Source organism: Ornithodoros turicata, chromosome 2, assembly GCF_037126465.1.
Source record: "Ornithodoros turicata isolate Travis chromosome 2, ASM3712646v1, whole genome shotgun sequence".
NCBI lineage: Eukaryota > Metazoa > Arthropoda > Arachnida > Ixodida > Argasidae > Ornithodoros > Ornithodoros turicata.
The window spans coordinates 124,662,546-124,686,320 of record NC_088202.1 but is presented as its reverse complement, the minus strand read 5'-3'; the positions used below and the strand labels follow the sequence as shown (position 1 = coordinate 124,686,320).

Here is a 23,775-nt window from a genome sequence, read left to right as displayed (position 1 = left end):
AAAACCTTGCAATTTCACTGTGAGCATGTAAAAGGCGGCTAGATCAAGATAACAAAGCTTCTGCCAGAAACTTTACAGCAGCTCAACGGAAGTACCCGTCCAAGCCCACAACGTTCTGCACGAGGCATAATAACTCTCGCGTACCTCGAAAGACCCGGAAGCTCACCGGTTTCCCTTCGCAACTAGGAGAATGGCATCCCTGCACGAGGGACAGATACGTGCATGAAACACAGGAAGTTACAATTTCTTGCAGGCCTCCATTGTCCTGGACATAGTTAAAGGGTGAACGAGTTTTATGCAGCCTGGTGGAATGCCACAAACCGGGGGCAGGGAACGGAGAGGGTTAGTTATAAAGGATACCTTTATTACGAGTTTATGTCTCCATACACGCCGCACGCGTTCGCCCAGTTGAAGGGCTGTAACACGGGGCATACAGTTGAGATAAATTTTACGTCCGCATAAAACGAGAGTCCATGTGAGGTTCTTTCGCTTATGTGGTTATGGATCCGTTTCTGGCGTTACAGACAGCTTTATTTCAAATGAGGCATTGCAAAGATGAAGAATGGGCTGCTGAGGATTAACTGTGTTCACGGTCGCCGCTGGAATTTTTTTCCGGTGTATGTGTGTGTGTGGGGGGGGGGGGGGGAACGGGATCTGCATTCCGTGCCTCGACTGCGCGCGCAACTGCATTGTCTTGACCCAGAAACATTACTTGTCTTCACCTTACCTTACCTGGCTTCAGGAGAGAGGCAACTGTCCCCCTTGCCTCCCCCCCCCCCGCCGCCCTTGAGGCAGATCTAACTTAATTCTTATTTTTTATGGCGACGAACTACAACGTAGTTTCAACGAAGCCGCTCATGCACGCTTGCACAATCCACCATTTTCAGCTCAAGAAGCGCTCCCTCGAGCGGTCCCCGGGGATGGTTGGAGATAAGCCCACGTGGGTGCAACTCTTGAGATTAAATGGGCGTCGCGTGATGGCGTTGCTTCTTCGTTCCCAACATTCTTCAATCCCGCTCCGAACATCTTACAGCTAAGCATACACATTTCAGCAATTTTGTTTAGCGAAGAGAGTTCAAAACCTCAAGGAGTCAGTCATTCCGCTGGTCTATGCTAATTGGAACGTCCTAACGCAGCGTGCTGCGCCGGCATCGTTCAATCACCGATGATTTCACTACAATAACCAAGGCGAAATGGCGGGATTGTTTTCAAACGGAGAGCCCAGGAGGGGGTAGAGCAGAAGGGGCGTGCGTCGCCTAGTTCCGATGACGGTGTGAGGAAGAAGTATTGTGCTGTAGCAAAGACAATGTTGCAGTTTGCAGCTTTGTGGGATATCGACAGAAAATAAACATGGAGGGACAAGAAAACCAACGGCAGCCTGGGCAATGTAAATTCACTACATATTTCTTGCTCCTTTACCATTTTTTTCCCTTGATTTTTTTTTTGTACCGTCCTCGGTAGCTCAGTCGGTAACGTGCTGGCTTGCTGAGCTCAAGATCGTGGGTTCGATCCCGACCAAGTGCGGTAGCAACGTGGGGGAGGTAAACACTGCTTCCAGTACAGTGTGCCGGAGATGTCCGGCGCACGTCAATGGAACCCCAGGTGGCCCAAATTATCCGCAGTCCTACCTTGCGGCGCGTGCAACATGTCGCCACACTGAGCAGACAAACCTTACATGTAGCATGACGGTACCATTATTATCTTACTCTTTTTCGTTGGTTTTTTAAAGTATACCCTTCAGGATCTTTTTCGTCTTTCTCACTATCCCTCTTCATTGCAACCTTCTGTATGTTTCTGACGATTTTATGTCAGTGGCTTTCTTCAGGATAATTTCTCAATATTTTACTCATGTATATAAAGTTGTTCTGACGGCGCACAGAAGATATTCATTACCAAAACTGCCGTGAAAGTAAAACTCGTCCTAACAAGGAACAGAAACCAGAACGTAGCTACGTCATATGAAATAAATGTCAAAACGAATGTGCTGGGTATGTGGCGTACTGTGCAGTTTTATTGTACTCCATGCCACCGATGGCACCAGCCACAACTGTGCACAGACTTCACGCTCGCACGTCCAGGAGCTGTAACAGGCTGTACACAGCCATTTAAGAGAAGGAAAGAAAAAGAAAAAAAGAAAAGGTCGGAACCTTCGTTCATTTCGCTTCTCAGCTCCATCGCGATCGTGCCCTTCTCTTCCTCGCTGCGCCCTGTGACGTCACAAACTCGCAACCCAAGACCAACTATGAACATACTGCATAGTAGCTCGAGTGGGGCAAAGATGACGAAATTGCCTATACCGTAGTTATGTTACTGATACAAAGTGGTGACAGATACCAGGGGATACGCGGCTGCGCGATCTCGCGGGGTTCAAAGAAGTCCTGTGGTGCAAATGGCAGCGCACGTAACGACGACCTCTGCCATGGTGTCGCCTGGGCTCGAGGATCGCTACAACTACACCCAGATTCCTCGGAATACCACCCACTCTTCTTTGCGGCAACGTCAATGCTAGCACGAACTTTGGCTCCCTTGGTAAGCTACAGAACTCGTGGAATGTCCAGTTTCGACTTTATTATTAGGAACAGACTCAAAGACGAATTATCACTCAGTTACGCAAGGAAGTAAAATTATGGGAGGAATAAAGGGAATTTTCTGAGCCGACCAGCTCATCACGATGCAACGTCTTCGAAAACCAACTGCATCTATAGACGTGATTTGATAATGGGACCATCAACTGTGTGCGCCCTCCTCGTGTATAACAGAAAACAACTGGATTCCAGTTGTTTTATGTTGCTTCTGTTTTCTGTGACCCACTTACCTTATAGCAAACGACAGCGAACTTCAGTGAAGAGCTGCTGAGGAGCTGCTGAGCGTCACGGTGGTACGTGTGTCTGCAAGGAACGCACAGCTATGTTCCGGGTCGCCATAGTTTCTGTGAGACATGTGCGTTATTTAGCATGTTTGTGAACATGAACTATATCTTTACAGCAGATTAAGAAACAACCACGAAAAATCCGACAAACTAGAAATTGCATAATATCAACAGAAAATCCCAACCACGCATCTCGAATCAACCACAACATGAATGTTCGTCTAACCGCCTTTCTGGGCTAAGTGGAGCGATAACGCCACTCGCGAGCATCGCCTTGTCGTGCTCAGATGCCATAGCAATAACTCCGTGTTTTGCGTCACGATACAACCATGACCATGAGCGATCCCCCGTTATGCATTACTGCGTGTTCGGGAACATTGCTTCATCGTCTAAACTTGAAAGCTAGAGCGAGGAGCGTGCCTGCAGAATCCGGGAAAATCCCCGATTTTTTTCTGTTTATCTTCAACAATCACAAGAATTAAGGTCACATCGCGGCCACAAAGAACGCAAAAGAAGGGTTATTGACCTATACCCTGGTTGAGATGTCACCTTTGTTTACCACCTATGTTTTTCACTCCCTCTGGTGTTTTTTCAGACGAATGGGGCAAAAGGTGCAGAAAAATAGCCTCTACCATCTGAACAAGTAACAAAGTACCACGGGATTGGCTGTTTGGATTTTTACTATGTGAGATAAAAGGTCACCGTCTCTATCAACCTTGACAAGGAGCACTCACTGGCCATTAGGCGTCCTCTCAGCCCTACGGGCGAAGCTTCCAGACGTAAATTTCGAACATCAACTACTTCTGCGTTGCAATGAATCGTACGTGTAAGTTGTGTTCATGCGTGACCCTTGCTTGTGCCCAACATTGCTTGTATTGATTTGCGGAATGCACTTAAGTGACTCAACCAAAAATGGTACATGTTATAAGGAAAACCACATGAAGTAATGCAAAAGTAACGGCATTACTTATCAGAAGTAACGGCGTTAGTAACGCGTTACCTACTACCGCAACAGTAACGAATACCGTAACGCGTTACATTTTGAAAAAGTAGTGAGTAACGGTAGCGCACTACAAATAAAAGTAACTTCCCCACCTATGGCAGTAAACCAATGTCACTGAGTGGAGACTGCATTTCACGCTCTGTTCTAAGAGTCCCAAGAACATAATCCGTGTGCATGCATGAAAAAACTTCGAATCAGACAGTCAACCGTGATATATCGAGTGATATAAAATCTTGCGACATACTTAAAGCACAATTTGCGAAGAAAGAAGCGCTAACTTTTTCTTACTCTGTGTGGGTGGAAAGTTGCTATGTTGGCTGAGCTTTATGCCATCAAAATTGACCAAGAGCACATATTTGCGTAGACTGTGGCATTCGGAAGACAATTCGCGAAGTTCAGTGGCAATTTGGTAGTCCTGGGGAGTAAATGTTAAGGGGGTTAGGGACTAAAAAGGGGAGTAATTGGCAGCCTAGGAGACTAGAAGCTGCAATTACTTCCCGGTTTAGTCCCCTTTTTTTTCTTAGAGTGTAGCTACCAGCACCACGTTGTTGACATACAACAATGAAGCAAAGTTATCTGGAGCAGAGCACACAATAAGCAAGTACGCGTACACAAGCGGGAAGGGGTGCCAGTGAAGATGCCTCAATGTCAACTTTCCAGAAGCACGTTTTTCTTTATATACGTCTGCTTAGGAGGCTTGTCTTAAAAGCTAAAACATACCGCTATAGTATTAAGCGACAGACACGCTAAAGCTTTTAGGCGTCCAATATGCGCTCTCACTTAACGAAAGCACGTTACTATAAGACAGCTGCGTCGGTAGAGAGTTTTTCTAGAAGCATTTCTACCTTCGTTTTCTGCTCTAAGTCTCTAAAACAGAATGGGATCTTTTAATGGGACCATTAAGACTCAGCAGCAGAGGACAGGACGAGGAGCATGGTCGCCTCGATAACGTAGCCTCTTTCAAATATATATCTTAGTTGTATTTCTTCCTCTTGCTTTAGCAGTTTTTTTTTTGTTGTTTTTTTTTTTTCGATTCCCCGCAAGAGTGCTTCTGCTGCTGAACGGAAAATCAATCGATGCGAAGCCCCTCTCGCCGTCGATCAAATCATTCCAAACAACACATAAAATGTGTCACAATGTTCGTCATTGCGTATAAGAAGACACGCCGTATCAACTCTTAACACCTGATAAATGATGGCTCCTGTCAGCATACGCGGTACGGCCCTCCAGTTAATTTTGCATCAGATAACGCATGAGCAAGTTGTTAGCATACTACCCGCTCTTTGGATGTGTACTTTGGTGTACACGTATACAGGGTGTTTGCTCCAACATGTCCAAGAATTATCTTTAAAGCGAGCGATAAAAGAAAAGCAAGTGGTACTTTTGTGCTACTTGAGTAAGAAACAGGTACTGCTTCACTAGTAGCACCTGTTTCTTAGTCAAGTAAATGAAAAGTAGCGCTCGTTTCTGTTTATCGCTCGCTTTAATAAAATTTCTGGACAAGTTATAGCAAACACCCTGTATATGCTGCTAGTTAGGGCAAGCTCGTGATCAGCGGCAAGCCCATATACCACAGTGGTCAATCAGTGCGATTTTACCATCTTTAATGAATGTCAGCAGCATAAATGAATGACATAATAATTAGCCTAGCCAGCATCGAAACGCAGCTAACATTGTCGTATCGATGCACATCACAACGCACGAAAGTGCCCGAAACAGCAAAACATTGTAGCTCCCCCAAAAACACAATGATATCCTCAGGTCATCCCAAGGACGTTCCATTGGGACAGGAATAACATCCCTCGGACATCCCCGTATGGTCCTCAGTTTGTCAGAAAAGTGTTTAAAATGCAAACGCTCGGGCCATCCCCAGAATCTCCTCAGGAAGTGCCCCAAAAACACCACCAGTAAGGTTTTTAGGAGCAAAAGAGGATATCTTATAATGATGATTTATTTATTATTTATTTATTTGAGAGAAAGGTGGGCCCATTTTGAGTACAAGGTCGTTTTTCTCATTCCGGCACTGTTCAACCTTAGTCACCAGCTTTTTGTTTGCTCCTTTTATTTGTTTAGCGTATTTCTCATAACGGAACAAAGAGCGCGGCGGTTTAAAAAGCAAACAGAAAAGAAATATCAAAGATTGTGAAAAAGTAGTCCCAGGAGCATTATGTCCGAAATACTCACTTCGAAAGGAACTGGACTTTCCCTCCGATACAGAAACAGATACTATTTATTGCTTGTTACGCGTCCTCCATAAATTCGAGAGCCTTAGTCGCTTCAGAATTAAAAACGAAGGGTGGGGCTCCTCAGTTTAATTCGATTATGCAAAACAAATAATACAACCAAACGAGGAATTGCTTAGAGTATTAAGTCTCCATCGATGCAAATCCTGTGTTTCTTACTCAATTTGGTTTGAGACATTCGGTAGACCTTGGGAGGTAAAGACAGTGCAACATAATCGCGCATTTCTGTCTTTTTCGCGATAAATGCTCCATGTGTCATAGACAGTCACCTTTTTTTGGGAAGAGGGGGAATTCACTGGCAGAAAAATCTGACACAGGACCACACTTTGTTTAAGACAAATGCCATTCAGCCCGAGAGATCGACCCAAAAACAAAAACAAATGTATCACTCAATATTTGGGGAATCTTGGCAGGTGAACTGTACAAAATAATATTTCTCATCCAGTCAGTTACCCCACAGGGACACGCACAGGACGTACTTGGATGACTCTTCGCGGACAGGTCCCGAGTATCGTCCTCAGGGACGCCTCTGCGGATTCATATCGAAGGCCGAGGACACGATGACACTTTGGGGACATCCTCAGGACCGCGTGTGTTCTTTGGGTCTGTACAAGTTCCGAAATCGAAACGCGCCTTGCTCTTTTGCAGCGTAAGGAAACAGGACTCAAATTATGAACGCCCAGTCGAAGGGTTCTGGTAGTGATGCAAAACTATCGATAGTACTATCGTTACTATACGAAATACGAGAATTATACGAAAACGATACAACAAAAGAGGTTATCAAATGCAAGCTTAGCAATGTGATGTCACTCGCTCCAAAGAAAGAGGGTGATTGACTTATGTTTTCGGAACTGTTATCGTGAACACCTTCCGAATTACTAAAAGCCCCTACAAGTTTTGCAATATAACTCAGAGAAGCATTCCTACGACGCTGACCTTGAGCTACTAACGCCGCTCAAACCAACAGCAAGGTGACGTGATACTCTCTGAATTGCATTGACTGCAGCATTGCAACCTCATGAGTGCGATGATTGTGATGAGCGTCGGTTTTTGCTGCTTGCAGTGGTTCATTCATACCTTACAGCAAAACGGAAACAACTTGCGTCGCACGTGAAACGCGAAAACGAAGACTGGAACGAAAGCATCGCTAGTGAGAACCAAATATAGCTATCGATAGTTAAGAAAAACGAAAGGACAGCTCTATCGATGAGCTTTTCACCCCTGTCGATAATGTACTATCGATAGTCAACGATCGATAGTTTGTTCACTATCAATAATACTAGTGTTGCGAAACTATCAGATTGTTAAAAAAAAGCTATCGATAGTATAGATAGTCAATTTATCGATAGTTGCATCACTTGTTCCTGGGCAAACACACGACGAAACGGTCTCTTAAAAAACAGGAAGAAACATTTCGCCTTTCCCGGTTTATGCCCATGATGTCCGAATGAAGCCAGAGCGCACACCTATGTGAAATAATTTTATACCGATTTTATTCGTAGTTACCTGTAAAAACGGGGTCTGCGTTTTTGAGTCTCTTCATATCGGACTGTACTTGTCGGAGTATATTATTTGCACAGAATTTCAGAGAGATTTTTTCGATTTATTGCACAGATTTTTTAGATATCAGCACAGAGTTTTTCGTCGTTTATTTTACAACTGAGTTAATACGCGAAATTCTGAGAAAAAAACTACGGTTGCGAAACGTCATACAAAAAATAATGCGAAGCTGGTCTCGCCATAAACCGCTTGCTGTAACTTGCAACGACAGCTGTATCAGGTTACCTCGCGACGCGAACATCTCGAATTCGGATATTCCTTGATAGTTCTCAAAGCAGCTTTCGGCTTGCTTCCCATCTTCCCGTCTGCGTAAAGCTGTCCTTTCAAGAACACAACCTGCACGTCATCTGCAATCCCCAGTTCGTTTGAGGAGGAGGGAAAGCAATGATTCACACAGGGGGAAAGGGAAAGGAAAACCCTACGAAAGTGCAATACGGCTGAAGGTTTTACAAGTATAGTCTCGCAAACTGCCAAAACGACCTCAACAAGCCCTGATGTTGAGTGGAGTCACTAAACAGCGTACTCTCTTCGGTCACTACAACGTTAAGTGAAAGGCTATTCGCCGCAGATCTACCTATAGGGGGCGACACTGTCACCTTTCCAGTGTGAAAAAAACACGCCGGCCGATGTCCGGAGTTCATGAATCTTTTCTTATTCTTCGTTCGTATTTCTTGCGTATATTCACCGGAAGACCACTCGTGCGGCGATGATACGATTCTGTTCGGTTCCCCAATGCTCCACCTACTGCACTGAACGCGGAAAATAAACGTGTAAAAGCAGACGACGCGAGGAAGCTATCCACACTACGGTAGTCCATCGTTTTCCCCGCAGCGCGCCGACACGTTCGATCTCGCGGCGAATTGCACAGTGGATTTGGGACGCGATGCGAGGAGATAGAGAGCTTTAGTGCATTGTATACGCTATTGCCTTCGCGTACGCATAAGGGATAGCTTGATGGTTCTGCGCATACGGGAAGCTCTCTTTTATGTTTTGCGCGTGAGCAGAACCGTCAACGCTATCCTTACGTACGCAAAGGCGGTAGCGTATGATGCACTAAAAACTCTCTAATCTCGACACAAAAGGAAACGAAGGGTCATCACCAGGCATCAGGGTACAGTACTGCGTACTGTACTCTCGGTACCTGGAACCCTCAATAGCGGAATTTTTACAGATAACTCCGGAAAACCAGAACATCTACCTGACACTCACTTGGCAAAAGCATGCATGCGTATACGGTTCATCTATACAGCTGCACACTTTAGCGTAATCATTTAGCGGATTTGTATCACATACAGGTGCCCGATATGACCATTAATCTTTACACGCCGCTAGCATCTTTTAATAAAAGTTAATGCTGCCGTCACAACAAGGCACGCAAAAGACGTAATGCCTCGGCTCCACAGGCTATCTAAACGCAATGCAAAATTTACGACGCATAAATCGTAGCGCGCTACGTGGTAAACAGTATACATAGTATAGCGACAGGGAATCCTGTCCGATGAAGGTTGCTAGATTATGCATTAATTTTTGCATCATTATAAATACGTGGGTTATTTTGAGGACCCGGCAATCGATGCGAGCCGAACATCGCGGGATAAACACAGCTGGTAGCACAGCCGAAGAAAAAAAAAAGTCCTGAGAAATGAAGCGAACATTGTAAAGTGCAGAGGTGCAGAAACACCGGACGGCCGAGGTAATATGTATACATGAGCATGAGCGAACACACATGAAGATCTAGGCTGCATCTGTGGGTGTGCTTCCTTCGATGTAACCTTTTCATAGTTGGGAGTAGCAGGATGATCGGGATTAAGGAATATGGATAGGATAGAGGAGATTAAGGATAGGATGGCCGAGATTAAGAACAAAGTGAGATCATGGACATGTTCCCCTGAACGAACATACAACACAAATTACGCTTATGCGGAACGGGCGTGCTGTGGTCTCTGAACTGATTCCAGCACCTGGAGACGAGATATGAAGCCGGTACGACAATTCACTGTATAGCTTCGTTTACATGAACTCGACAGGAGAGGGTTGAGTTGGGTTGAATTGTCGTGTTCGACTCGTCCCTGTAAACGCTGTCGGGTAGTGTAGACCCCGTGTTGCGTCGCGTGGTGTCAACCCGGCAGCAGGAGGTAGGTTGACTCGCTTGACTTGCTAGGCGCCGCTGCAATCGCCTCCCGTTGGAGCGAGTTCATGTAAACAGCGTCAGGTGGGGTTTGACTCTTGCAGCCCGCTTTGCTGCGATTGCTGCAGCTGTCAGGGAGTCTCACGAAAGAGTATTCTGAGGACATTTCTGCTTACCTTTCCGGCCAGCTAATGCTGTTGAAACTTACATTTAGAGCGAAGCTGACCAGTGTCAAATCCAGCAAGGAGTTAGCAGAGTTTCTCTTGGTTAGGCATGCGGAGTATCCTACAGCTTTTGAGAAGCTATCGCAGCATGCCTGCTGTATTTCCAGTTACAGTTGGAAGTGCTGAAGAAGTTTTTCAAAGCTGAAGTTAATTAAGTCGTAAGTTATCTGTTCATTTTGTCAATCGAGAGCCAGCGCCTCTATGACCTGGGATACATATGATATTACCGATACATTTGCGAACGCAAAGACCCGTACCATTCTGAGTCTTGACTTAATTTCTTCCTCATCTTAAAAATAAATAATAAAAATAAATTGTTGTTGACTTAATTTCACTGCATGACCTCACCCTATGTATGACCTCTTTGACCTGGACTCTGTGCATGACATGGGTACTTCGTTGTATCGAGGCTGTGAAGAGCCTGCATGTTCAAGGCCACTGGAGCAACGTGGGGCTCCGGTGAGGGAGCTGAGAGCAAGGTCGCAGCCCACAGGGCGAAGGAAATCCGTAAGAACGATGTAGTGCCCTGGGCAGGGTGTGGGTGTATCCCGCACTTTGTGCTTAGTAATTGTGCTTAGTACAGTGGCCCCTCTTGGTATTCCTACTCGAGCCTCCTAGTTCGTCTGTCTGCAATGCAGTAGGAGATTTAACGGACAAGAGCAAGACAACAGCAATAGAGGCCTCTTACGCCACTGACTAAGCCCCCTAGTCAACTCGATCCGCTCCTGTCGGGTTCATGTAAACGAGGCTTATGTGAGGGTCGGCAACATTTCCTTGAGTCTGAGGGAGGACAAAACCAGAGAAGGGAACACGGAACGAAGTGGACGTTCCCTTCTGTCCTTCCTCAGACTCAAGGAAATGTTGCCGCTCTCATCGTTCCACTTGCACCCTCCTGATTTGTTCATCTTATATGTCTGTACGGGAGGGTGCATACATACGTACCAGAGCCGAGACAAGTGATAAAGGCCATTGCCAGACGCATGCGATAAGAAATTAGTATTGGTGTGAAAACGAAACGAGACCTGCTGGGTTGGCGTGCTTCTGCCCTTCCCTTATTTACAAACGGATATAATTGTTTGCCGGACTGGCTTTATATCTCGTCGCCATGTGCTCGAATTAGTTCAGGGATCACAGCATGTTGCACGTATAGGCGTGACTTGTGCGGTATAAAGCAGTTTCTTACGAGTGATCAGGTTCAGAGGCGAATGTTATAGCAGCAAAATGGGAGCGTGTATCGCTCATTACGTTTCGCTCATTACGTAGTTAAAAAGGGAGCAGGAGAATTCATATTGGCGTCGGCTATCGAAAAATGAACGACGCTGTTGCAGCACTGGCGCCTGTATTTGTTAACATAGTGCTCGGCATACCATTTCAGCATATAGGAAGAGACGAAACGGTGAGGTCTTCTGTCGGATACCGGGGGATCCCTCCTTCAGGGCTCTGACGACACACGTGAAGGGGGGAAAACAGACGAAAAGGGGTGAAAAATTTAACATACAACATGGTATGCCTTTTCTTCAGGGTGTGAAATCGAACTGTGCACTCTAAGAAAAAAGGAGTAAAATGGGGAGTAATTGCAGCTTCTACTCCCCTAGTCTGCAATTACTCCCATTTTAGTCCCCTAACCCAACATTTAGTCCCGACGTTTACTCCCCAGGACTGAAAATTGTCACTGAACTTCGCGAATGGTCTCCTGAATGCAAAAGTCTACGTAAATATGTGCGCTTTGTCAATTTGAACGACATAAGGCTGTATAACTCACACAACGTAGCAATTTTCCAGCCACACAGAGTACGAAACAGTTAGCGCATCTTTCTTCGCAAATTGTGCCCTAGTATGGGGCAAGAGTTTATATCACTCGATATATCACGGTTGACGGTTTGCTTCAAAGTATCTTCATGCATGCGCACCAATTATGTACCTGGGACTCTTACAACAGCGCGTGAAATGCGGTCTTCACTCTGTGACATTCATTTACTCCCGTGCATTTACTCCCGAAAGGGACTATTTTTGTGGCAATGCAATTACTCCCCAAAAGGAGTAAAAGTACTCCTTTTTTTCTTAGAGTGTGTAGAAAGTGCAAGCCTCTCATTTAGTGCTGTCATTGATCACGCATTTTCAACATTTACAGCAACCATGGGCCGGGCTCGAGGCTGGTTCGCATGATATGCCGGTGTAAAGGCCATTTCGGTCCTGGGGCTCACACGACGCGAGGCAGTTAGAAGTGTGGTAAATAAACCTGTTGTCGTGGTAAGCAACTTGCTGATCTGTCGACCTGGGTGAGGTGAGTGCGTCTCACCCAGAACCCAATGGCACACGGAGCGGATTCTCACATCTCAGAGATAGTACTGAAACTTCACGGGAAGAAGGCAACTGGTATACGAGACACTCGTGCAAGATCTGTGGTCCATTCAGAAGGACCGTTGACTCTTCATAAATTTCCAGCTGTCTTATCGATTGAGTGCTTCATTTGACATGAGCTGCACGTGACCGAACCCGCCTCGGTGGATCAGTTGGTAGCGGGTCTCTGCCAACTGATCCCAAGGTTGCGGGTTCGATCTCAACCGAGGACGCAAGCAACTTGATGACAGTGCACGAATTGCTTATACGCAAGGGACGATAATACGATGATGCCGTCTGCTGAGATTTCGGCGCGCGTTAAAGAACTCTCAGCCACGTATTCTCAATGAGCACGTGACCAACCAACCTTGAACTATCTGGCCATGCACTTTCAGCGCATTTTGGTCCACGCTATAACAGTGCAGCTGATCGCGCATCACGAGAAGTATAAAGAAAATATGCGTTACTTGCTCACCTTGGCACGCGATTGCCTGACTTTTAAAGTGAAACGCTTTTCTGGGCTGGACGGTATTTTCCTATGACGTAACGTACCTTGAGCGCCGAATGCGTATAGCTGGCCCTCCGCTGACGACCTTAGAACTCGTTCCGTAACATTGCGCGCTCGACACGGCCAGGTTCCACACAAAGGATGAACGGCCGTGAACTACTTTTGTGGAGTTTCGTTTGTCACAATGACCATTAGCATGGGCAGGGTCAGATATGCGTCTGGCAGATTTGATGATGTGTGCGTTTTTCAGCAATTCGATATTTGAGGACGTCTCGATCACGATGCGGCGCCATTATGACGGCTGCCTACGAATAAGGTCCTCGTGTACATTTTCATGTATACGCAACGAAAAGCATTCGACACCTATGCGTTCATTTTCCAACGAGAAACATTATTTAGGCTGGAAAACAGAAATTCCTTTCATACAATATATTATCTCCGTAGCCATCTGTCGTCTGCAGGATATAAAAGCATAACACCAATGGAATAACTTTTTCTTCCATGACGTCATCAGTCATCGTTTAATTGTTGCTAAGGCTTCCCAAGAGCAAGATTGGACGTAGCATCCTGATACGACCAACCTCGCCAAAAAAGAAAGGAAAAAAAAAAGAATGCCGCCATCTTCAGCACCATGCGAACCATTTCGCTGTGCTGTCTTGCTTATCTGCTAAGTCGCAACGCCCATGCGAAGTACATTAGAGATTAGCGGGATGGGCCTCTCATGTGGAAGCTAGCGCAGCGTATAGCGGTAGTTGGTGCTTATTCATCTACGACATTAGTAAAGAGACAAGGACGACAGAGGAGGGATTACTTGTCCCGTGTTCCTCCATCGTTTTTGTTTCATTGCTGCGTGATGTCGAAGTTGTGGAAGTCAGTGATACAAATGCAAGACGATTGTAACGCAAACGAGGCTCATATGAGGTGCATTGAGTGTTTTGTCTGGACGACAGCTCGTCTGACACCCTATTCTGTAATTTCGCGACAATCTGCGATTGACCACGTCATGTTGTCATCTTGTTGGTGACGTTGAAGGTTATACGTACGGTCTTCCAAAATATCCACCACCACCACCTTCCAAAATATTGTTCCCCAGCTCCGTGAAAGCTTCGTTTCGTGTGCTTCTCCGTCGTGTAGCGAATAACTTGTGTACATGGAATTCGTTCATGAACCTGGAAAAACGTGTGCTGCATATAATCGAATCCAAAGTTCTTATGAGCGAAGGTTCTTAGCTTTAGTATATTCTAAAGATCTGTTTAACTTGGATGTGAACGTGAACCGTTCCTTACGGTGAGGTGAAGTTGGTAAATAGAGGCAATAACGAATTCAATCGCAGCAATCCAGTGTGCAATCGAATATACCAGGCCCCCGCGAACAACCACTGCTTATGGTGTGTTACACATATTCTCAAACATTCTCAGCAGACGGCACATCGTATTATCGTCCATTGTGTAAGCAATTCGTGCACTGTCATCAAGTTGCTTGCGCCCTCGGCTGGGATCGAACCCACAACCTTGGGATCAGTTGGCGGAGGCACGCTGCCAATCATTCACCGAGAACGGTTTGATCACGTGCAGCTCATGTCAACTAGTGTACCCCAAGGGTCTGCATTAGGGCCAATCTTATTCTCTCTGTTCAATAACGATCTCCCTAATGCTTTAAAAGCTCTATCTCCGTTCCTTTACGCGGACGACCACAGTTTGTTTTGCTCGGGTAAAAATTAGGACCTGATTAGTAGGACTACTGTTAATGATCTTCTAGAGTTAGAAAAGTGGTTATTTTGTAATAACTTTACCTTAAACACATCTAAAACCACGTGCATTATATTTGACACTCCTAAGGCCCAGATAGATGCGAACACTTTTTCGTTAACTTTATGCAATACGGTGATGCTACAATCATATCAAGTCGAGTACCTCGGTATTATTTTTGATAGTACACTATCCTCGAGCCCACACGTAACATCAGTACAAAAGAAACTTGCATACGGGCCTTGTATTGATTGAATGTAGGAATACATTTCCCACTCAGGTAATGAGACCATTGTACTTCAGTTGCATTCAAACTTACATCACATATTGTCTGGAAATATGGGGTTGCACATGTGTATAAGTCCTATCTGACTGACTTTGTACGTCTACAAAAGCGTTCTGTAAAAATTATCATGTTCGCCGAATCTTCTTCATCCAGGATACCATCTACGCAGTTAAACTTCTTAACAATAGGAACAACCGATAGCACAAAAATGGACACGTGTCATGTACAGGCTCAGCATAGTCCGAAATAATGAACCTATATACATGTGTCATTGCTACATCATCCCAGTAGATCAACCCGTACACAAACCGAACGCAACTTCAACCTCCCAATTGTAAAGAATGTTTATGGTACTCGTATTATTCAATACTTCGCAGTTCGAATATGAAATCAACTGCCGCTCCAGGTAAAAAACAGTCAACAATTTTTAGCAGCATGCCGCCAATACATTATTAGTGATCATTTCAGCGTATGGTAATACTGTATCTGTTGCCATGGCTTGGTTGTAATAAGTTTGTAGCCTTTAACTTACACTCCTGTAGTATCGCTCTTGAAGTATGTAAAGTAATGTATTTTGTGAATTTTCTGCTTTCAGTATATGATGATAATCTTGCGTTCATAGTTTCATGCTTGTAATCAAACATTTTTCCTATTGTTCTCGTAGCATCTGAAGCATTACTATATTTTTATTATATGGTTGCGCTACAACTGATTCGTGAGATTATCTGCCCCACTGCCATTACTACACAACGTCCTCCTGGGCAGACTTCAGGGGGAATTGTGCCGACATTCGTCTGGAAAGTATTCGGATAACCCAGGGAAAACCTCCGACAGCACAGCCTGTGGTTGGATTCGAACCAACCACCTCCACGAACAAGCAGGACGCCTTAACCTCCTCGGCCATGCCGTTAGTAGGACTGCTCTGATCTGAACTGAACTGAACTTTGCTTCTGCAGACCTGCAAGCATTTGCGTTTCGCGTACGATTGCGTTTCACGTACAAAGTTCCAACCGTGTCCGATGGGCTGCTGTCGGATCGACGTGCCTTATTAACCAACTTACCATTACGTGAATCAGCATTTTCTCGTCCTAGTTCAGAGCTACACAAAACGAACAACAACCGACTAGATCACTTTACTCAGAAAAAAAATAAATATATTCGACCTCGTGGTTTATATTTTTCATCTCCTCGCACGCTTTGAATCTTTCCCCCACTTAAAAAGATCACGCGCACCTTTATCCGCAATATAATCGCTTTGTTTTCATCTTTTCCCTCGCATCCCTCCTATACAGCAGTTGCCGTAATAAAATTCAAACAGAGAACGGGAAGGAGAACAAATAAGCGACATGTGTTAAGACGTTTTCACTTCGGGCAGGGGATTATACGGCTAGAGGGTAATCCCCAAATAATCTGACACATGACAACAGGCAATTAAATTTCTCGCAGGCCCGTAACATTCTCAAGAGAAAGATTCATTTTCTTGTTCGTAACACCGTTCGGATACTTTACGTTCGCTCCCTTCCGTCTGTGTATGCCCCGCACGATTTATCGTTTCAACTGACGTTCCTGAAGCTCGCAGTCACAGCTGAAGAGTGGGGGCGGAAAGCCACAGATTGCGCATCAGTCACATGCGGGTTATCCGACATGATGTGAGCTTATGTACGGGTGACGGAACCAGAAAGATGTTACCATTCGTCATCCGAATCCATCTTGTCCTGCTGGCTGTAGTGACATATACCTGTACGGATGCCTATATATGTAGAGTGCGTACATCAGGGACTATGTCTGAGACTATAGGAGCGTAATTGTGCGATTCTTTCAGCGAGAGCATCGGACGTCAGATTGTGGAATTTTGTATTTTTAGCAGTCTGAATTTTATTATATCTATCTATTCGAAAGCCTAACACGTTAGACGGCAGTAAAACGATTCTTTTTGCCAAATTCGTACACATACACAAAAAGGTGCATTATCGGGTATTTAAGGGGGCAAGGATGTAATAATTAGCATTGCGCTAAACCTTGCTTCATTCATTCATCAGTCTGTCAGGAGACACCATGCACATATATTTCTGCTGGATGTGTATTACCGCTGCGCAATTAAATTTAGAAGAACGCCCTTGAAAAAGTACCATGAGCGATGCAAGATGAGCATAGAAACTAGGCATGATCTAATCAGGTCCGTGTGACGTAACATCAGTGTGTGGAGCAGCGCCAGGTCTCTTTCTCACTGAAAATTCCTTTCCTACGGACATGGCGCAGGGCTATGCGCATTAAGGGACCTCCACGTCATGGAATGACGTCAGCACTGCTCGGCTCTGAAGGTGTCGAGAGAGAGGAGAAGGTATCACATCAAAGAGCTTCCTCGCGCGCGCGCTACCAGCTGGGATCATTGTTCCAGCGCAAGAACACACGCAATTTGCAGCAAAAGATGTCCTTTTAAAAATAAAAAAAAGTGAAGAAGGGGCCTTCTCTGCTCCTCGAAGGCTTTAAATGCTTCCACTTTTGTATTCTCCTCAAGAAGATACGAAGGCAAAAAAAAAAAAAAAAAAAACAGGCGATGTCAAGTTGCCGGTCGTGAGTAAATCAAAGAGTGATATTACACGGTCACTGTAAACTTTTTCACACCTTTAAAGGTGTGCGCTATGCACATTCAACCTGGTTGCATAACATTGCATCTCCAGGATGATATTTTGCAAAATTCGGAAAGTATTACTAAAGATCAAGTGTCAGTGCAAATCTTGCTTTCATTATGTATTGGATATCGTAGGTACGAGCTAATGCATATATGCATCGCTACCGATAATCGAGCACGCGAGTGTTTACAATACTGTTGAACAATGTTGAGATGTTGCAAGACTGAATTTTTGGAGGACAGACAACACTCGAGTGAAGAAAATTTGTGCGAAACCGTGCTCCATTATGATGTTACCGAAATTACACCGAAAAAGGCGTACGCCATGCACGTTATCACATCTTTAAAGGTGTAAAAAGATTTAGAGTGTAGGAGTAACTTATTTACACATGGTAAACAAGACTTTCGTGCACGAGACTGCACTTCTCTTCAGGTTACAAAATATGAACATGGTGCAGGCACATATATAGAGTTGTACATACAACTGTATATATTGCTGAGGTTTTGCCCTATACCCCTTTACAGCTCAGATTTAGCCCGAGGCGATTACCATTTGTTTGGGCCCCTAAAAGAGCAACTTCAAGATATGACGTTCCACACAGCCCTCCAGAAAGGTGTCCTGCAGTGGCCGCGATAGCACCCAATTCTTTCCATATACGCCAAAAGCATCAAAGTGTTGCCACAGCGATGGCTGCTGCGTCTGGATGCGCGCGTCGAATACTTACTGACGTTATTGAAAAACTGACGTAGTTGGTGCTTCCCGAATTTGCCATTCTATTTAAAGAATAAAAGTGTCGGTCAGCATTGAACCACCCTTCTATGTTAGTTTTTCTGGGTGTTTTTCGACTCATCAATTACTTCTTGGAGACGAACGCTTAGTATGCACGTGATGACCTCACCTATACCCTTTCGCGAAAGCGAAACCTGTGATAGCTTGCTAATACAAAAGATCCGCAGATAGCATTTTTACCCTTCGCGTTATTGAGTCTTGCGATGATTTTATTCGATATTAGGACAGAAAATGTCATTTTAATTTATCCATCGAAATGTCAATTGCAATGACTGCACACACACACACAAAATGAAACCATAACAAAGAAGGGAATGGAGCAAAATATAAACAGATGCGAACGACCCAGGGCATATCTTTGCAGTTAGTGTCTGAAACTAAACTTCTTCTCGTAATTCTCGAGTTCATCACGCGCAGGTGACTCCACGAATTAGGTTCATTTGTTCGAAGGTGACTCAAGTGAAAACCGCGAATGTGTGAATGGACATCCAGTCGGTGGTACGGTGATATCCGAAGTACGGCGGTGCTTAAGCTCCCAGTATATATTTGGCCAACCTGCCCCAAAGCATCGTGACGAAACCATTAAAGATGGCCGCTCGTTTAGAAACACTTATGGAAGAAGGCGTTGTGTCATCACTGCAACTTGTGGGCTAACAAGTTCAAGAATGGTATGAATAGTACTAGCGACGCTTCCCCGTCCGGGCCTATAGCGCACCGACAATTTGGCTGTCCGCACTAATAAACTTATTGGTGCGAACAGGTGCATCACCGTGACAGATACGGCTCACACACTTCAGAGAGGCGTAGAGTAGGCCTACGGCATCGTCCATGAGGAGCTCAAGTACAGCAAGGTGTTCACGAGATGGTATACCCCGCAGCTAACAGTCGAACGCCAGGTGGCGAGTGGACGAGTTACAGCACCGAATAAGGAAACAACTTTTCCGTTCGTATCGTGACTGGAGATCAGAGCTGGCTGGTCCACCGTTACTAGCCAGAGTCAAAGTGGTCAAACACAATAGCGGGCCGTCACCGAAACCAAAGATATTTCGGACAGAGCCGTCGGCTGGAAAAGTGATGCTTACTTTGTTGTGGACCTTCAGGGTCCCCACTAGATACTACTTGAAGAAAGGTAGCACAGACACTAGCGGGCACCTATTGAGAGTTCCTATATGTACTCGCCTGAAAACTGCAGTTCGCTGGATACGTTCCCACAGACGTTCGACGTCCCCAGAGAACCCGCATGTGAGAGGGCAGTGGTAGAAGTTGTCTGCAGAATCTGTTTGATGAGGCTCTACTGCGCTCGCTTGACGGCGGCGTATCTCTATTCACCTGTATATACACGTGCTCTAATCCATCGCTGCGTCGCACTCTGTAGTACAGCTGCCCTCTGTCGCCGTAATCGTCGCGGGGCACCATTTGTCTGCCCCTCTGTAACTTCGTACGAACACCGCGTCACTTCTGTTGAACCGTCGAGCAGCCACAGGCAACTCTAGGTCCTGTTGTCTGTCGTTAGCAGGCCGCAGCAGGTCAAGTCGAACTTGAAGGCGGCCCGAACACGATCTCCGCTGTTGTCTTTCCGGTTGTGGCACTCGGGGTGGACCGCAAGGAAAATAGCAGTCTTGACAGTTTCCATATTCCCAGTCGCTCCCTTGCTTGTCTTGAAAGACCAGACTTGACGGTCTGTACCGTACGTTCTGCGGAGCCGTTAGAAGCTGGATGGTAAACTGGCGTGAAGACGTGTTGAATCCCATTTAGTTTCGTGAATTCTCGCATCTCGGCTGATGCGAAGCTTGTACATTTTTGTTGATACACCAACTGCTGGTAACCATGGAGTTTTGCTCCTGCAGGGCAACAAACACCCTCAACCCTATCGTAGACGGTCGCAACCATCCGCGATCTCCGCACTGAATGTCTCCCACAGTTGCTTATTCCTCAGACATAGCTTCTTGAAATTTTCACATTTTAGAGCTCGCACCAGCAGGCAGATCGCTCGGTGCTACGATGTCACCATGCAACCAGGCAGCCAAAGAGCACCTTGGTAGCACAACATTTCTATATAGAGACGACGGCGCGTTGTGAAGAATGCGATGCTTCATTGGTTGCTCGTACATCCGAAAGTATTTCATTATCGTTATTATATTGCAGTGTATTCACGCGCTAGCGCACTGTTGGCGCAAGTGCATTAACACTATACGGGGCGATTACGTTGAAAAATAGGTGTGTTTTACTTCACCCACATGTAATATGCAGCTAGTACAAAATTATTTTTTGGTTTTCATTCGAAGCACCCTCGTAATTAACCCGTCAAATTGCTTCACTGCGTAGGTCGTGTACTTCTGAGCACTTTAGACCTACTCCTCGGGCGCCTGATGTTGACTGCTACGTGATACTTATGCTACTAATTGATTGCCATCCATCTACTTGGAACGGCACCAACAAGGTATGTGTCCGTGGTCAGTGGACAGTGGTCCGTCACTGCTGCGCACGCTGGACCCGGAGCTGAATTTTACGATACCTTCAAAAACGCCCAGACACATAGAAACTCTCCTGCATCGTCTACGCCTGAATGTGCCCTATGGTCGCCAGTTTCTTCATAAAGTGGGCAAGGTGGACTCGCCCGACTGTCTACTGTGCGGGACAGTGGAAAACACTGAACATATCATCATGCATTGTCCAAAACATGCTGCACAAAGAGGCATCTTGAGGCTGACCCTTGGCCATCTCGACAGCAGGGACTTCAGCATAGAGAAAGTCTTAGGCGTATGGGACGCTAACCACAGGGACGCGGCCTTCAATGCTCTTGTCAATTTCATTGTGAAATGTGGACTAGAAACTCTATACTAGACGGAGCGTGGACATTACGGCGGATGTGAACGGCGCGCTCGGTCCTGCGTTGTCGCGGTCGAGACGCTCACCCCGGTGAGCTTTTGCGGTGCGCTCGCACATCCTGTGGTGCAATCGTACCGTTTCCTTTCTTCTTTTTTTCTGCTTTGGGGTGTACCGTCTTTCTTTTTTTTTTTGGGTAGCAGAATTCGCTTGCGCGAATTCAACCTCCCCTTGTTATTTTACCAACCACCACCACCAAGGTATGTGTCGCATATCAGGAACCCGTACTGTTAGTCTCTGCAATGAAATTATCTTTTGACGTGTAAAATACGAAAATCAGTTCACATTGAGTTCAATCACCTTTGATTCCAATTTGGAAGGAAGGGGTTATAAAGAGGTTTGCAGCATATAGTTCCGTGTTTCTCCGTTCATCTAATTAACAAAAGAAAGGACACATGAGGTAGAGGTTATTATTCTCGTAATTCATTGGAGATAGATGTAGAATGTACGCGCGCACCTGGCATCTGACTATACAGAGAGGAAACTAAGCATGGCTTGGTATATCAGGCGACGGTATGAACCTGTAAAGTGGTATGACGTAAAGCAGCACAAGACGCACGAAAGAAAACACATGTGTAAATGCGTTTGATTTCTTGAGTCCAGGCTTCATTGTTACTTTACATCGCCTTGCAAGAGATGTGCCAACTGTCAGTTACCCGGCATCCAGGCCCTAGCGCCGTTATGAAGAGAGAGAACAATCGAGAGACGCACGCGGGTATAGTGTGGTATAGTTAAACAATACCGTGTATGGCAGGGCAGAAAATCCAGTTCAGAGGCGAGGAAGCCTCAGGACGAGAGCCGCCGGTTTGGAACAGAGACTGTTCTTTTATTCTTCTACTGTAGTTTTTCTTCTCCCACCCAGAAAAACAACAGTCTCCGTTCTATACATCGGCGGCTCTCGTCCTGAGGACCTGCCCTTAACATAAACAATACCATATACTATAGTCGTGCTCAACCTAGGAGTGACATTGTTGATGCATATAAACCCACTTCTGTTTGTAAATATGAGGGCGCATATGCACAAGCGCATATAGAGAAGACGCCACTGGTGGGCAAAAGGGAGTAGGAAACCGCATGATGTGTACTCTGCGTATTTCTGTACCACGTAGCACATCCAATAGCTACACCACTCTGCCGCATGCCTTTAATAACGACAGAAAACACCCAGTGACTCGATGATCGTGCGATTTTTGCCCACCAATCTCGCCGCCGAATCTGTATGACGTCACGCAGTGAAGTGAGTATCAACATAGCGCCTGAAACGTTGTGCTTATTCCTTTTTCGCTGATGTTTATGTTGAACACTAATTCTTTTAGGAGTTCAGTGTCTTATGACACATATATAAAGTCCTCCTGCAGCACCAGACATGTAATTTTTAGGTTGAACTGGACTGCTTCTGTTTTTAGAGTGTATATAGGTACGTACCTCAAAGGAGTTGCGACACTTTGCTTCAAGTTATGCCCCACAAATGTAAAAATCCGTGTACCGCGAATATCGAAATGCCATCCACTCTGACACCATGCAGGTGTCTCCGCCAACGAGACAGCGCGAGATAGGTCACGTGCTTACAACTACCAATGGGAATGGTCGTAATACTCTCACTCCTCGGACGTCAAAGCTGTACGGGGACGTGTGGTTCATGTCTCGAAAAGTACAGGACTCAGAAAGTCAATGCTTTTGTCTTCAATACTCCACATGCAGTACAGTGCGTTCATGATGTAAGAAAGCATGTCTATATCAAGTGTCACAACCCCTTCAAGTTAATGGTCATCGTTCCGAATTTGTACTGCGAACGCAAGAGCTACTAGGCTACACGAAATGTCAAAATTACGAGGTCACTGGTGCGACGGAGTTCTGAAAAAAAAAGAGGTGACCAAATGGAGGTTAACTTCCGCAGTACGTGTCGATGGCCGACATGATTATTTTTTACAAAGTATACATACGTCAACCATACGAAGTAGCTATTGGGAAAATTTTATATGACTGGTACGTTCGCCGGTATTGCTGAAGTCGGCTCAAGTGGCGAGTATATCGCCAAAGAAGGAACAACTGTGAACCCTTCTCTAAAAAAAAAAAAAAAAAAAAGAAGAAGTACCCAGGTACATGCGGGATTTATATGCGTAAAGTAATTCCCACTTGAAGTGGCTTCTCGTAGTTTGCGCGCAGAATTTATCGCCCGCTCTTATGTATATGTATATATATACAGACACACACACATAGTAAGTACTAGACATTGACAATACTACGTCGTTCACTCCTCTTCATTAGTTCAAAACTGTCCTACACAGTTCATCTCTTGCCACGAAATCACTGAAAAGAAGAACCCGTTTTCCCTCTTAATAATAATAATAATAATAATTCAACAATTAGACTAGTGCGTGAGTTAAGTCGCAATGAGCAATAGTAGCGTATAATACTTTGGACAAGAAGCTACGAAGTCCCGAATGCCGGTGTCACGCGCCTGTAACTTCTACACTGAGAGCAGGCAACTTCCCACGTCCATCATTACGCGGCAGCTAAACAGTGTTTTCGTCACGTAGAACGAGTGACACATAAAC

The 23,775-nt window shown here is 45.3% G+C and overlaps 1 long non-coding RNA gene across 1 annotated transcript in view; it reads right to left on the bottom strand.

Moving 5' to 3' along the window:
• The window catches only part of LOC135386060 (uncharacterized), a 100,267-nt gene that overhangs the window by 16,047 nt on the left and 60,445 nt on the right, over positions 1-23,775 (bottom strand). Inside the window, exon 3 of the long non-coding RNA XR_010420576.1 lies at positions 2,816-2,929. This is a non-coding gene — a long non-coding RNA (uncharacterized LOC135386060). The remainder of the gene's footprint in view (positions 1-2,815; positions 2,930-23,775) is intronic.